Source organism: Furipterus horrens, unplaced genomic scaffold (genome assembly GCF_987537825.1).
Source record: "Furipterus horrens unplaced genomic scaffold, mFurHor1.1.pri manual_scaffold_1, whole genome shotgun sequence".
NCBI classification, from domain to species: domain Eukaryota; kingdom Metazoa; phylum Chordata; class Mammalia; order Chiroptera; family Furipteridae; genus Furipterus; species Furipterus horrens.
The window spans coordinates 106,335,900-106,353,084 of NW_028327171.1; the positions used below are offsets into that span (position 1 = coordinate 106,335,900).

The following is a 17,185-nucleotide window of genomic DNA, read 5'->3' on the forward strand; positions in this document are numbered from 1 at the left end:
GAAATGTTAAAGGGATTTATTTAAGAAAAAGAAGATCAAAACTATGAACATTTAAAATGACAACAAACTCATAACTATCAACAACTGAATCTAAAAAATAAAAATATCCAACTAAGCAAACCAGAATAGGAACAGAACCACAGGTATGGGGATCATTTGGAGTGTTATCAGCTGGGAGGGGGAAGGGGGAGAATGGGGGAAAAGGTGCAGGGATTCAGAAGCATAATTGGTAGGTACAAAATAAGACAGGGGGATGGTAAGAATAGTATAGGAAAGGGTGAAACCAAAGAACTTACATGCATGACCTATGGACATGAACTAAGAGGGGACTGCTGGAGGGAAGCGGGGGTACTTGGCAGAGGGGGCCAAAGGGGGAGAAATTGGGACAACTCTAATAGCATAATCAATAAAATACACTTAAAAAAATAAAGGTCTGGTTTACTGAGGTATAATTCACATACAGTAAAATTTACCATTTAAGTAAACACCACCACAATTATGATAAAGAACACTTTCTTCACTACAAAAAGTTCTGTCAGGTCCCTTTCTTGTAAATCTACCCCTCCCAACCCCAGCAGTTTTGAGTTTCCCAGAATGTCAAATAAATGGGATTATACAGTCTGTAGCTTGAGTATGGTTTCTTTCACTCAGTATTAACTAAGTTTAAGATTCATCCATGTTGTTGCATCTATCAGTATCTGATTTTATCGATAAATTGTATTCCATTATTTTCCACAATTAGTTTATTCAACAGTTGTTAGATGTTTAGTTTGTTTGCAGTTTTTGGTGATTAGGAGTAAGTCACTATAAACATTCACATGTTTTTTGTGTGAACAAATCTTTTCATGTTTTGGGGTAAAGATCTAGGAGAGAGACTGCTGGGTCTTATGGTAAGTACCATCACGCATTACTAGCAGAAATGTATGAGATCTATAGTTATGTCACAGTATGTTTTGAAATACTATTTTTAAAAAATTGTACTTAGTGCCACCTATTCATACCTACTTTACTGAAATTTTTAAAACCTGAAATGTGTGCTAGATTATACCAAATATGGCAAACTATTAGATTTGTTAATGTTTCCTTAAAAATTTCTACACCAGTATCCATAAGTGAGATTGTTTATTTATATAATACCCTTCACTCCCTTCCTCTTTGAGACAGGTGTATTATATTTGTCATATTGAGGGCTTTCTGAATAAACACATGGGTATGATTCCAATTATATGACACTCTGAGAAGAAGCAAAGCTTTGAAGACAGTTAAAAGATCAGGTCTTTGTGAGACGTTTGAGGGATGGGAGGGATAAATAGCAGAGCACAGAGGATTTTTATGGTCATGAGATACTATAATGACTGTAAGATATTATAATGACATATATGTCATTATACATTTATCAAAACCATCAGAATATAATACTAATAATAAACCCTAAGGTAAAATATTGACTTTGGGTAACAATGATATGTCAGTGGTGACTGAATTATTACAAATGTACCAATCTGATACAAATGTTGGCAGTGGGAGATTATATGTTTGGGGGTAAAGGATAGGTGACAACTCTGCACCTTCCATTCAAGTTTACTGTAAACCTAAAACTACTCTTAAAACATTATATTTAAAATGTAAGAATGGTCTCCAAGAAATTTAAAATATAGAAACTAAAATTTCAATAGAAGGGTAGAAAAATAACACTGAAAAAATGTTTCAGAAAACAGAACAAAAAGACTAAGACATAGAAAATAGAAAGGAAAAGAGAACTTCCAGCCAAAATGGAGGTGTAGGTAGACATGCTTCGTCTCCCTCCACAACTAAAAAGGAATACACCTATCTCAAAACTGGAAACAACAAGAAGTTCCAGGACATCCTGCTGCATGGAAGTCCAATAAACAAATATATAAAGAAGAAATACTTAACCAGACAAGAGGGTCAGAGCCAGGGCGGAAAGGAAGTGGTGTGGCAGCAGCAGTGGCTGTGGCCAGCAGAACGCGCAATCACACATTTAAAGAGTAGGGAGGGACACCTGGGGAGTGTTCCCAGCACCAGACCAGACTGCACAGCTTATGAGTCCAGCACCGGAGAAAATAAAGCCTCACTGTGTCTGACTGTGCAAACCAGTGGAGGTTGGGTGGGTGGAAATAACTGCCAGACTTTCAGCAGAGCCTGATTCTTCAGAAGGCACTCCCGGTCCTAGAAGGTCCACAGACCCACACACTCTGGGAATCACAGCCAAGGCAATAGCTAGAGGGGCGCCAGTCCCATAGAGGAAGTGGGAGAAGTGCCTGGAAAAAACGTGAGTGCTGAGCAAGCGGCATTCCTCCCTCACAGACCCCTCCCCCACATACAGTGCCACAACATGGTGACAGGTCGCCCTGTACTGATGAATACCAAAGGCTCCGCCCCTTACAACATAACAGATGTGACAGCTCTACCTAAGACACAGAGGCAAACACAGGAGCCTGTCAACATGAGACAGAGAAGTACAGCCCAAAAGAGGGAATGGCTCAAGGTTCCAGTGGGAGAACTAAGTGATGAGAAGATAGCCAACCTGACAGACACAGAGTTCAAAACACTGGTGATAAAGATGCTCACAGGCTTGACAGATATGCTTGAGTACGGCAAATGCAGAAGAGAAGTGAAAGTTAGGCTAAGTGAAACAAAGGAAAATCCACACAAAACCAATGGTGAAGGGAAGAAAACAAGGATTCAAATCAATGATTTGGAACATAAGGAAGAAATAAACAACCAGTACAGAATGAGAAAGCAAGAATTCAAAAAAAAATGAGCAGAGGCTTAGGAACCTCTGGGACAACTTTAAACATACCAACATCCGAATTATAGGTGTGCCAGAAGGGGAAGAGGAAGAGCAAGAAATTGAAAAATTATGTGAAAGATAATGAAGAAAAACTTCCCAAATTTGATGAAGGAAATAAACATACAAGTCCAGGAAGCACAGAGAGTCCCAAACAAGTTGGACCCAAAGAGTACCACACAAAGACCCATCATAATTAAAATGCAAAAGGTGAAAAAGAGAATCTTAAAAGCAGCAAGAGAAAAGAAGAGTGTTACCAACAAATAAGTCCCCTTAAGACTATCAGCTGATATTTCCCAAAAGAAACTTTGCAGGCAAGAAGGGACTGGCAAGAAGTATTCAAAGTGATGAAAAGCTAGGACCTACAACCAAGATTACCCTACCCAGCAAAGCTATCTTTTAGAATGGAAGAGCAGATGAAGTGCTTTCCAGACAAGGTAAAGCTAAAGGAATTCATCATAACCAAGCCATTATTATATGAGATGTTAAAGGGACTTAAGAAAAAGATAATCAAAACTACATATATTAAAATGACAGACTCATAACTATCAACAAAAGAATCTAAAAAATAAAAACAAAAACTAAGCAAACAGCCAGAATAGGAACAGAATCATAAGTATTTGGATCATTTGGAAGGTTATTAGCTGGGAGGGGAAAGAGGGAGAAATGGTGCAGGGATTAAGAAGCATTATTGGTAGGTACAAAATAGACAGGGGGAAGTTAAGAATAATACAGGAAAGGGTGAAGCCAAAGAACTTACGTGCACAACCAATTGACATAAACTTAGGGGAGTGGGATTGCTGGAGGGAAGGGGGTACTGGGCAGAGGGGATCAAAGGGTAAAGAAGCTGGGACAACTGAAACAGCGTAATTAATATTTTTTTTAAAAAGGAAAAAGAAAATTAAAAGAACAACCTAAGAATCCCAATACCCAAATATACATATTTCAACGGAGAAAACAAAATATTGATGAGGAAGAAATTATCAAAGAATAAATGCATCAAATTTAGAATATCCATTCAATAAAAGACAACATGGACAAAATTAACCAAATAGTGACAGGCCTAGAGAAAATACTTTCCAAGCCCAAAATCAACAGTCAATTCTAACCAAATCTCCACAAGGAACTTCTACCAACTAAAAACAAAGACAGGAAACCCAAAGGAAAGATAGACAAAGGATAAAACAGACATTATCAAAAGGGAAAACCTGAACGGATCCAAAAGTCGTTCAAACTCCTTAGTAATCAGACAACGTTAAGTGGAAGCAATGAGATAGCACTTTATACCTCTCAGATTTGTCAAAAATTACAAAGTTGTATAAAACCAAGTACTGGAAAAATGTGGGCAAACAAGAACCCTCCTGCATTGGTAGTAGGTACATAAGCTAATTCTAATACACGAACCAGGAATCCCACTCCTGGCTATAGTATATCCCAAAGAACTTCTCACAAAGGTCCATAAGGATGACAAGCAAGAGAATATTTACCAGAAAGGCAACTCAAGTTTCAATTACTAGGAAATAAAAAGTAAAAGGTAGCAGATGTACACTATGGAATTCTACATTATATATAACTATATGTACATGCAACAAAAACAGAAAGGACTACAAAACAATGTTGTTAAAGAGTAAGGCCCTGGCTGGTGTGGCTCAGTGGACTGAGAGCTGACCTGTGAACTGGAAGGTAGCAGGTTCGATTCCCAGTCAGGGCATATGCCTGGGTAGTGGGCCAGGTCCCCAGTTGGGGGTGTGTAAGAGGCAACTGATAAGTATTTCTCTTGCATGCTTCTCTCCCTCTCTTTCTCCCTCCCTTCTCCTCTCTCTGAAAATAAATTCTAGAAAAAAAAAAAGAAAAGAAACAAACAGGGAAGGGCTATAACACAATACAATTGACCTTTGAACAACACAGGTTTGAAATGCACAAGTCCATTATACTTTTTTTTTTTCCCCCAATTCGTGGCTGGGAGTGTGCGGATGCAGAAGACCAACTGTATGCATTTATCTATGCCACTTTATATAAGGAATTTCAGCATCTGTGGATTTTGGTATCCACAGGGAAGGGAGAAGGCCCTAGAACCAATCATCAAAGGATACCAAGGGAGTCAAAAGTTGTACTTGGATTTTGTACTGCACGGTGGTTGGTGCTCCAAGAGTCAATGTACAGTCATGTGCCATCTAACAAGAGGGATATATTCTGAGAAATGTGATGTTAAATGATTCATCTTGTGCAAACATCATGGACTCCATTTATACAGACCTACATGGGCCCTGGCTGGTGTGGCTCAGTGGATTGAGTGCTGGCCTGCAAACCAAAAGGACGCTGGTTCAATTCCCAATCAAGGCACACGCCACAGTTGTGGGCCAGGTCCCCAGCTGGGTGCTATAAGAGGCAACCAATTGATGTTATCTCTTGCACACCGATGTTTCTCTCCTTCTTTTTCTCCCTCTCTTCCTCTCTCTAAAAATGAATAAATCTTAAAAAAAAAACCCTAGATGGTACAACCTACAACTGTTAACTGCACGTTCTATACTTTTATATGATTGGCAGTACAGTAGGTCTGTTTATACCATCATCTCCACAAACATACGGGCTAAGATATCATGATGTCACTAGTCAACAAGATTTTTCAGCTCTACTATCTCTCGTGGGTCCACTGTAGTATATGCAGTCTGCGATTGACTGTGGTATCATTAAGTGGCATATGATGACTGTACATAAACTCAATACACACACATAACCCTCTACATATGTTACAATGATTCACATATAATCCAGGAGTGTATGAACCATAATGGAGTAAGTGCTTGCTGGAAAGGGTAATGGAAGTAGGCCTCAGAAACGAAAGAGAAAAACTTAAAAGAGCTTGTATGGTCTGTTCACAAGGAGTCAAGAACTGAGAGGCATAATTACTTCTAAAACTTTTACCAAAAGTCAAAAAATAATACCTGAAGGAATTTCCCAGAAACAACAGGCATGAATTCCCAGCTTATAAGTGTCCTTGAAGTAGCCTTACATGAAAAAATATCCACATCTAGGCACATCATTATAGAATTCAAGGGTTAAAAATCATATCCTAAAAGCTTCTAGATACTGAAGGAATGACAGGAAAGATCATATAAAAAAGAAGAATCAGAATGGCTTCAAACTTCAACTGTAACACTAGAATGCAGAAAACAATAGAGCTAGGACTCATAAATTTTTAAGCCTAGAATTTTATACCTATCCAAATTCTTTTTCAATTTGCAAGCTCTCAGAAAGTTTTTACTTTACTTCCCAGGTATTCTTTCTCAGGAAGCTTAAAAATATGTGGGAAATAAAAAATCCAATATAGGAGAGCGGCAAAGAGAATTTTAAGAGTGACATAAAGAGAAATTCCAGGGTAACAACTATGAAGTATGCCTAGAAAGTAACTAGTCCAGACAGCATTAAAAGAATAGAGGATTGCAGGACAACTCTCTCAGGAAATGAAAGGGGATGGTGGGGAGTAATAACTCTTGGAAAAACAAAAATTGGTTAAGTGAATAAATGACATCGTAATATATTACATGATTCAGCTGTTAATATTCAGAGTTGAAATACTGTAAAAACAATGAATATTAACTTAATAAACACCTGTGATAACTAAATTGGGAGAATGGGATAGGCAGTGTGGAGGTGTGGAGAGAAGTCAGTCAATTGTCAATGTCCAAAATTGCTATATCAAAGAATACCAATAGAACCAAGTTTTTTATAAATATGAAAGAGAGAACAGATAAGAGAAAGAAAATAGTAGCCTCCAGAGTGTACAGGCTGGGGACAGGGGACAGTTGTTTTCAGTTTTTATTCTAATTCTACAACTGTATTTTTTAACAGCAATAAAAAAAGGAACATAAGCCCTGGCTGCTGTGGCTCAGTAGACTAACCATCGGCCTGCGAGCCAAGTGTCGCTGGTTCGATTCCCAGTCAGGGCACATTACTAGGTTGCATGTCAGGTCCCCAGTTGGGGGCGAGTGAGAGGCAACCACACAGTGATGCTTCTCTCCCTCTCTTTCTCCTTTCCCCTCTCGCTAAAAATAAAATAAATAAACAAATAAATAAATTATTTTAAAAAAAGGAACATAAACAGTCTTTCAGCTTTCAGTAAATTAAATCTTCACAATATCATTTCGTGATGCTAAACAAACTAGTCTACTTTGTCCTGGTAGAGACACTGAATTGCAAACCAAAACAAAATCAAGCTCTAATTACTGATGTGAACAAAGTCCAAATAGCTCTGTGTAGGGCAAGTTAGCTAACCACCCTGGGTACACATACCACCTCCTCCAAGTGGTTTTGCAAGGATAATTAAGTGAAAGCACCTGATGTAGTGTTTGACCCATCAATAGATGTTACAACTTTCTGCTCCCCTCTGGTTCCCTAGCTACAAATCCACATTCTGACCCCATGCTGCTTTGTTGTACAGACCCAGGACAACACAGCACATATCCCTCCTCACACTGAAAAATCAATGATGATGAGTAAGCTGACTTATCTTTGTATATGAATGACAGCATTATTCTTGCTATATGGAGGAGATTATCCCCATTATCCACATTCTGGATTATTGCCTGCTTTTAAGACATGTCCCAATTAGTCTACACGAGGTCAGAACCATTTTACCTTTTAGGTCTGTTTTGTAGAGTTGGAACATCTTTAAAAAACAAACAAACAAAGAAACAACTGTACAGTTCCATCAGTCTTTATTCCTGTTCTTTAATTGTAGAGCCTCAAAGTTTCCTAATGCGGGCCCTATCTGGCCCCTCTTTGGCCTGGGGGAACCTCCTGCTTATTGCAGCAAGAATAAAATGAAATTAGCTACAGTCAGCTCATGAAATTGTTGATTATTTCTTCCATTATTATGGTTGAATTCATAATACTTGATGAAGTACAGAGATCTTAATACAAAGAGAGCAGTAGGGAATTATCTTTATCATTAGGGTCAATCGTCTTTACTTGCATGGCCAAGTCTTAACTGATTTTCTACAAAGTATTCATACATCTAAAAACAGTCTGACAGATGTAAAAACACAAAGATCAGACATCATCAAGACTTTATCATCAATTCGACAAACGCTATGCTGAAACACTATATAGTAAAAGAATAAGATATAATCCTTACTTTAAAGGAAAGGGAAAAAATAAAAACAAAATCAAGAGGAATGGGGAAAAAATAGTAAAGGAGTCCATTAACAATTTCAGACATCTGGTATAATTTATAACACAGTTGAGATTAAGGAAAATTACAAAAAAACTGGCTTGAGTTCTGAGCCTCCTGAAGTCAAAGTGTAAAGAGAAACAGAATGGATTTAAAAAAAAACAAATGATCTAATAAAAGTAGTTAATTGTTTAAAAAAAAAAAAGCCTATCACCAGGGTTTTTAAAAAACTGTCTCTGAGGTCTCTGCTTTATAATAATTGACAAATTAGAAATAGTGTCTTCTATAGCAATGAAGTTTTTTCTTCCATGTTGCCTTTTGTTACGTACCAATCCTAGATAAAAATCTAGGCGCATAATATTAAATCATAGTTCTGCGAAGAAACTTTCATGAGGACTTAAAATAACATAATGCAAGTATACTGACTTCAGGCGAGGCATTTATTTGTCATTTAGTTTATTCTAGGTTTTAAAAAAATATTTTGTTTCTCTACTAGACCGTAAATTCAAGGATTATGTTTTTTTATTCTATTTGAACTTCCTTTGCTATTTGGTAGAGTACTTTACACTTTCTGCTTAATTATGACATTAAATGTCACATAGTATTTATAATACATTCAATAATTGTTAGTCTTCCCCCCTAACATTATAAATCCCATATGGAAACAGTATCATGATCATGTTAATATCCCCAGCCTGCGGCACATAATCATTCCATACGTATTCTCTGCATGAATGGATTAAATAAAGAAAACATAACCAAGTATGAAAAAAGAGAAATAATTAAAATAGCAGTAACTTTAGGTTCTAAGGCTGGTTCCAATAGGAGCTGGATGACCTTACCTAAGTTACTTAACTTCTCTGACCTTCAAAACTTTCATCTGTAGAACAGGAAAAATATCTACTTCAGAGCAGATATTTTAATGTACAGAAGGTGTATGTAGCACAATACCTGGAAAGGACCTCAATAAATGTTAGTTCCTTCACTTTCACTCACATCCTCAATCTTAAAATCAGGTATTACACACAGAACAGCCCCTTCCAAGAATAAATTATTACAGCAAAAATACAACAGAGTTCATTACCACTTTGCTTTGGAAAGTTAAGATTTCATCTCTTCAATTTTTAAAAGAGAAGAAATAACTTAATTACTTTCAAAATATTACAAATGCAAGAACAAGTTAAGCTTGAAAAAACAATGTCAAGACTGAGACCTGAAGCAACAAGAGGGAGGAAAAAAATCACTTAATCATCTACTTCTAATAGGGATTCTGAAGGAACTGTTTATTTAAAAAAAGATTTTAAAACAGTAATATTATTAGTAATAGCACGTTTTAGAAAAGTTTGTTTATTCTGAATTTAAACCTTAAAAATCAATTACTGTGAAATCTTCCACTTAAAAGTGGAACATTAAATACTTCCATTCAAACCGAAACTATTCCTTCACGACGACTCCCCTTAATTCAGCTTTCTCCTCCCCCTTTAAGCTTAATCTAATACTTTGCCGTTTCCCTCGAATCACCGCTTAAACACACTGTATGCAAACGAAGTTCTGTCATTCCTATAATTACCACACCCCTGTCGGCAGCCTCAGGCCCATGTTGTTATGACATCGGTAAACTGCTGTCGTCCGACTCCACCCCCCCTTCTCTCCGCCCCCCACCGCCACCTCCCTCCAAACCACGGGCTCCTGCTCGGGCTGTAACTTGTGAATTCCACAGACAGTCCCTTCCCGCCTAGGTTAGGATCTTTACACATTCCCTCCACCCCGCCCCCTCTTTCCTGCCTCAGTGTCAGCACTCCGCGCTGCCTACCCCCGCCCCCGACTCGCTCGCGCCGGGCCGCAACGCAGGATCCGCGTTCGCCTCCTCTCCGCCCCGCTGCCTCGGCAGCCCGCAGTCTCCGGCGTGGCTCCCAGACCCGCCGCCTCGCCCCGCCTCAACCGGCGTTCCCTAGGGCGATCACACCAGCGCTCCCCACCCCCACCCTCCGCTCCGCTGGTTGCGCGGCCGTTAGGCCAGGCGGGCCCGTGACGCATAGACGCGCCACGAGCGCCCGGGCCCTGAACCCGAATCAGAGCACGGCCGGCGCCCGCCCTCGCCCCGGGACCTCTTCTCCCTGGTCATGCCGAACTGCCGGATCCGCCGGGGGAGGGGGAGGGGCCGAGACTACGGGGGCTCCCCCACTCACCAGGCTAAGGCAACCGATCCCGGCGCCACTGTTGGGATAAACCGCTCACTCGCTCGCTGGGCCGCCAAACCTGTCGCGTACACAACCTCGAAGGGTCGGCTTGCACCTAAGCGGTGCTCTACAGGCCTCGCTCTCCACAGCCGCGCACCCAGCAGCGAGACCCAGCTCAACCGGCGTTCACAGTGCGTCTGCGCGCGGGAGCCGGGCCATGCGCCTGCGCACGTTCCTCCGCTGCCCTGTTGCAGAGGCTGCCGGGAAATGTAGTCTTTCAACGGTCTTTCCCTGGAAGCACTAGTGATTAACCCTGAAGCCGTTGAAGAGTCGGAGGTGGGGTAGAAGGTCTCTCTGAGAAGGTTCGCGGTCAATGGCAAAAGTTGTAGAGTCGTGGTGGAGCGATAATGAGACTGTACTTCTTAGGTTGAATTGCAAGGTTAAGTCTGCACACCTTTCTTCGAAGCTCTTCCAGTACTATCGATCCTCACTCACCTCTGTCCGTATTTACCTCTAACACCATGGTACCAAATACATGTTTATTGAGTGAAGGATAGGATGAATGAAAGCAGAGGGAGTATGACAAAAGTGTTAAAAGTTAGTGTCTCATATCTAGGGGGGTTCACATGCAGCATGTTTGAGGATGCTTCTGGTTATTCCTTTTTTTAGTTTTCTCCCATCCCCTTTGCCTGATAATGTATGAGCACCAAAAATCATTAAGAAATTAGATGAAACACAAGTACTTGCTTTCAATCAGTGTCCTCAAACGAAAATTTGGGGCAAATAATTGTTACTGCTAAATTTGATGGAATTTTTTTTCTTTTTGGTGAATTCTTCTTGAGCAGTGGCTTCAAATGAATACAGACTGAAGCCAGGCAAGCAGAGGTCAAGGAAAAGAAAGTTTCACATGTAACATGATTAATCATTTCAATTTAAAACACCCTCTAAGAAGCAAGGTGAAAGAGATGGGGTACCTTAATACATTTATTAGTGTGGGAGAGAGGCTCACACAACATGAATCCTAGGCTATACAATGTTCATTTTTCTTGGATCTCACTCTGCATCAGTCTGGCCATAACTGTGGCTGCCCTGGCGATTCTCCGGTTGACCTCCAAGTCGACTGACAGAGAGCTCGAGATGGTGGACCCGAGGTAAGTGAAGTCGTTGACAACCTCCAGGGTGTACCCGTCGATGGTGATGCATGGGGGAGTCCCCGTACCTTGAGCCATAACATTCGTCTTCATCAGGCTGATGGCTAGTCCGAACTCCTTGCATGCGTGGGAAAGGCAAGTGACTAGCTGCTGGAGTCCCTCTTCGGAGTGTGATGTCAAAGCTGCGTCGTCGGCGAAGAGCATCTCACGGATGAGCACCTCTTTGACTTTGTTCTTGGCTCGTAGACGGGCCAGGTTGTAGAGCTTGCCATCGGATCTGGTGTGAATGAAGACACCCTCGCTGCAGTCCTTAAAGGCGTATTGGAGGAGCATGGAGAAGAAGATTCCGAACAGCGTAGGCGCGAGGACGCAGCCCTGCTTTACTCCGCTGCTGACTGGGAAGGCCTCAGAGGTTGCGCCGTTGTAGGACACCGTGCTGTGCATGTTGTCGTGAAAGGACATGACCACAGCAAGCAGATGTGGTGGACAGCCAATCTTCCGTAGCAAGCTGAAGAGACCGCTTCGACTGACCAGATCAAACGCCTTCGTGAGGTCGATAAAGGCGAGGTAGAGTGGTTTATGCTGCTCGTGACACTTCTCCTGCAGCTGGCGTAGGGAGAAGATCATGTCCACTGTTGATCGGCCAGCTCTGAAGCCACACTGGGACTCTGGGTAGACGCGGGAAGCAAGGGTCTGCAGGCGGGCAAGAGCGACCCGGGCGAATACTTTGCCGACGACGCTGAGGAGAGAGATGCCCCGGTAGTTGTTGCAGTCGCTGCGGTCTCCTTTGTTCTTGTACATGGTGATAATGTTGGCATCTCTCATATCCTGGGGGATGTAACCCTCCTTCCAGCAGCGACAGAGTAGATGGTGGAGCGGCTGTAGCAGGACTGGTTTCCCGCTCTTTAGGATTTCTGGAGGGATTCCGTCGCTTCCTGGTGCTTTCCCGCAAGCGAGGCGGTCGATGGCTTTGCTGAGCTCTGCCGCAGTAGGTGGGGTGTCTAGCTCCTCCATGACTGGTAGGTCTGGGATGGCGTTAAGAGCAGTGTCTGTTACGGTGTTCTTCGTTGCGTACAGCTCGAGGTAGTGCTCGGTCCACCGCCGCATTTGCTGTTCCTGGTCAGTGATGACCTCACCTGTCTTGGACTTAAGGGGGGCGATCTTGGAGGGGATTGGGCCTGTTGCCTTCTTGATACCCTCATACATTCCTCGTGCGTTGCCTATATCGGCGGCTTTCTGAATGCTTCTGCACAGGTTTAGCCAATAGGTGTTGGCACAGTGGCGGGCGGTCTTCTGGACTTTGTTCCTGGCAGCCCGTAGAGCTTGAAGTGTACTGGGAGTGGGCGTGACCTTGTAAGCCAGTAGGGCCTTCCTCTTAGCCTCGATCACGGGTTCCATTTCTTCCCAGTGAGCCTCGTACCAGTCAGCGTTCTTCCGCTCTTTCTTCCCGTAAGCAATAATGGCGGAGTTTTATATGGCGTCGCGGAGACGTGGCCAATTGGATTCGATAATGTCATCTGCCGCCACTCCCTCGCCGAGTGCATCTTCCATCTTGTTGAATTGCTGGGTCTTAACTGGGTTGCTGGCACAACTGGTGTTGATGCGTGGGCGACCCTTCATCTTGGAGTGGTGCAACCTCTTCGGCATTATGGCCAGACTGAACCGGCGAGCGTGGAACAATTCCAGCCTCACTGAGAAAACCAGACTGCGCATCTACCAAGCCTGCGTACTCAGCACTCTCCTCTATGGCAGCGAGACGTGGACCACCTATGCAAGGCACGAAAGGAAACTCAACAGCTTCCACATGAGGTGCCTGCGACGCGTCCTGCATGTCGCCTGGCAGGATAAGGTCCCCAACACCGAGGTGCTGAAGCGAGCCAATATGAGCAGTTTGCATGCAGTTCTTAGCGAGAGACGCCTCAGGTGGCTCGGCCATGTCAAAAGAATGGATGCAGGCCGTATCCCAAAAGACCTCCTCTACGGCGAGCTAGCAGAAGGTAAGAGGATGAGAGGGCGCCCAAAACTGCGGTTCAAAGACATCTGCAAAAAGGACATGACACAATGCTCCATCAATCTCAACACATGGGAAGTTCAAGCAGAGGACCGCCTAGCCTGGAGGCTCGCGGTCAGGCAAGGTACGTCACGTGCAGAGGCTGCGCGCAACGAGGAGGTGGTCCAGAAAAGATCGAGGCGGGAGCAGCGTCAACAGCAGCAACAACGGCCATCTGCCTTCACCTGTAACAAGTGTGGCAGGGATTGTCACTCCCGAGTCGGACTGCACAGCCATTCTCGGCGGTGCAGATAGACTCTCAAGAAGCTACGCCATCGTCTCTCGAGACGGACGGCTGCCGACGACGACGACTCTGCATCATCAGTATTCCCAATCAGAGTTGAGTTTGAGCAAGGAGTGGGGGCAGGGGGTACGGAAAGGGAAAGGTATTCTGAGAGACTTCGAGGAAAATATGCCTGAGCACAGTAAAGCTGGGGACAGATCACTTTATTCCAACTAGGAGACAAGATTATTCAGAGCTGGACTTTAGTCTTAGTGAAAACTAGTTTATTTCCAGTTCACCCTTACTCCTAGCTAGGGTATCCTTTGAGGATTTCAACTGTAAAAATAATAATAATATAAACAGAGTCACTTTAAAATGGAGCTGGAGCTGTATCTCACAGGCATCATATGCCTCATACCTATGGAATATCAAAACAGGGCAAAATAACCTTTGGACTGGGCCTAAAGCAACATTGTGTCCCAAAGTACTGTTTGCAAAGATAACAAGAAAGCAGATAGTATTTCTAACAGACTGATGACTGATGGTTATGGGACTGAAAATTTTAAAAACTGTTTGGAATCAGCATCACTATTATGTTACTGTTACAGAAACAGGGGAGTCCAAAAATCCCCAGAGTTTGCTGCTGGGGGATGGGGAGAAGTAAGCAGCTTTTCAAATGCTTCCACATTACTGAGGCTGGTGGCTACTGTCTTTCTTATGCAAAATGGCTTTAATGCATCCAAAGCCTCAGGCAGATGGGAGGAGTCTTGAACCAGGGGACGGTATGGAAAGCACACAGAGCCTACGTAAGGGTCTGTGAATGGTCAGAACTGTTTGCAACGCCCACTGCGTCAGAGGACGCAGTCAGGGATATATGGGCAGCTGCGGACATTTTAGCTCAGACTCTCGCTCTCTGACTCGGGCTCTCACTCGCGCTCTCGCTCTGGCTCGCGCACTCTCTCTCTCTCGCACGCTCGCTCTCGGGGTCTCGCTCTCACTCTCGTGTGCTCCCTCCACGTGGCTTGGTGAAGGGGCCTTCTCCATGTGGCTTGGAGAAGGGGTCTCCAGGCTGCTTTAAGAGGCTCTCGCCATGCGGCTTTGAGAAGGAGAGGAGATCCATGCGGTTTGCAGGAAGAGGCAGTTTACAAGGAGGCTGAGAATCCAGGTGGTTCTGCACTGAGAGCTGGAGGGCACCACAGCACAGAAAGGACCTCCCCAATCAGGATTGAATGATTGGCAGCTGCTGGTAAAGCTGAACTGTGTTTGGAAAGTAGGGAAACTGTGTTTCTGACCTTCCTAAAAACTGGCTCGGTTTGGTAGGGGGGAGGCAAGGATATGTGTTTGTGGGTATTTTAAAGAGCATAAGACTTAACAGAAATCCGCAAATAACTAAATCTATATAACTGTTAAATAAACAATTCTTTTTCTTTTTGCTAAACTCTGGTATTGAGAGTTATAATTTTGGCGGCGGGCAATCGGGCCCCTAACTAAAGAGCCCGTGGGTTTGGAGCAGCCCAGGGGTTCTGTAACATTACCTGAACCAATAGAAATGACTTTCTTCTACTGATGTAGTTGTTCCCCTTACTTTAAATATCCTTGGCCTTTGTCTCTAATTGGAACACTATTTGTATTTCTGTCTGAATCAGCTATCCTTTGTTCTCAAGTAAATGCTTGTTGCCTTTCACTTTGAAAGGCCTTTTATTTTTAGGTTAACACAACCAAAAGTCTGGTGTATTTACTAGGGCCTCTCTTCCTCAGCAAGGCCTCTTAAGCCCGATGAGACAGCCAAAAGCTTTATTCAGCCCCTGCTTTCAGAATTAGCGATCACTTCAGGTGGAAAAGTGATGGTAAATGTCTGGCTCATCTCTTATAGCCCCTCTTCCTTCTACTTCTTGGACCCACAGATCTCACTGTTGTGGTAGCAGTTCATTGCCTTAATATTTTTTATATTTTGTCCAGTTGTTTTCAATTGTGGGAGGATTTGTTCAAAACAACGGTAGGCCATTACTGAAACATAATTCCTATATAGGTGTTGCTGTCATAAAAATGTTGCCTAACATACGTGGTGTTTTATTAGTGTCTCTCTATCTATATATTTTTGTACTTTAAGAAATTTAAAAAATATAAAACAATAGTTCTGCTATTACAATAAATGCTGATATGAATATTCTTGTACATATCTTCCTGTATACAAAGAAACGCTAGATCTTAGGACATTGCATCTGTAACTTTACTTGATGTGGTAGGAAGAATTCTAAAGTGGACCCATGATCTTTGTCCTCCTGGTGTTGCTGTGTATAACCCCTACCCCTCTAGTGTGGGTAGAACCTTTGACTTTAGCCAATAGAATGTGACAACAGTTCTATTGATGTGATGTCATTCCCATGATCACATTTCATATATAAGTATCTTAGCAGCCTGGAGCTAGATACTCTCTTGCTGGCCTTAAAGAAGTGAGCTGCCATGATGTGAACTGCCTAAAGAGAGGGTCACATGGAAGAAAACTGTGGGTGGCCACTAGGACCCAAGTAAAGCCTCCAGGTGGTAGCCAGTAAGAAGCCAGTGCCCTCAGTCCTACAACCACAAGGAAATGAATTCTACCAAAAACCTGAGAGAACTTAGAAATAGACTTTCCCCCAGTCAAGCCTCCACATGAAAATATGGCTTGGCTTATACCTTGATTGCAGCCTTGTGAGACCCTGAACAGAGCAACAAGCTAAACTGTCCTTGAACTTCTGGCCTGTGTGAGATAAGAAATATGTTTTAGAACTTCCGGCCAAGATGGAGGCGTGGACAGAAACGCTGCATCCCCCTCCACAACTGGGAGGGAGTGCAACTGCCTTGGGACTAGAGACAATCAGGAGTTCCAGGGGATTGAACTGCATGGAAGTCCAGAAAACAAAGATATGGAGGGAGGATGCTCATCCGGACAGGTGGGAGGGTTGGAGAGGACACAGTGTGGTGGCGGCAGCCGGCAGCGGTGGGCCAGCAGAAAGCACAGTCATACATTTTGAAGGGTCAGGAGGGACACCTGGGGGGCATTTCCAGCTCCTTATCGGACCTTGTAGTGGCAATCCTAGCACCAGGGAGGATGGGGGCTCATTGCTTCTGCCTGTGCAGAGTGGTGAGAGTGGGGTTGGGGGCGGAGACTGCCGGTCTTGGCAGAGTCCGCTTGTTTGGGGGGCCCCCACGGTCCTAAAGCATCCATGGGCCCACCCACTCTGGGAACAACAGCGGGGGGCAGTAGCTAGAGGGGTGCCAGTCCAGTGCGGAAGTGGGAGAGATGCCTGGAAAAGGGGTGAGTGCTGAGCAGGCGGATTATTCTCTCTTGGACCCCTCCCCTACACACAGCGCCACAACGTGGTGAAACAGGTCGCCCTGTACTGATGAATCCCTAAGGCTCCACCCTTTACAACGTAACAGGAGCAACAGCTCTACCTGGGACGCAGAGTCAAACAAACACAGGAGCCTGTCAGAATGAGGAGACAGAGAAGTATGGCCCAAAAGGGGGAATAGATCAAGGTTCCAGTGGGAGAACTAAGCTATGAGGAGATAGCCTAACCTAACAAATGAGGAGATAGACAACCTAACAGATG

At 43.4% G+C, this 17,185-nt stretch overlaps 1 protein-coding gene across 1 annotated transcript in view; it reads right to left on the reverse strand.

Moving 5' to 3' along the window:
* Nucleotides 1-10,355, reverse strand: part of KPNA1 (karyopherin subunit alpha 1) — an 86,738-nt gene extending 76,383 nt beyond the window's left edge. The window contains exon 1 of the mRNA XM_090277361.1: nt 10,175-10,355. The gene's annotated coding sequence lies outside the window, so the exon portion shown is untranslated. The remainder of the gene's footprint in view (nt 1-10,174) is intronic.
* Nucleotides 10,356-17,185: the final 6,830 nt, after the last annotated feature.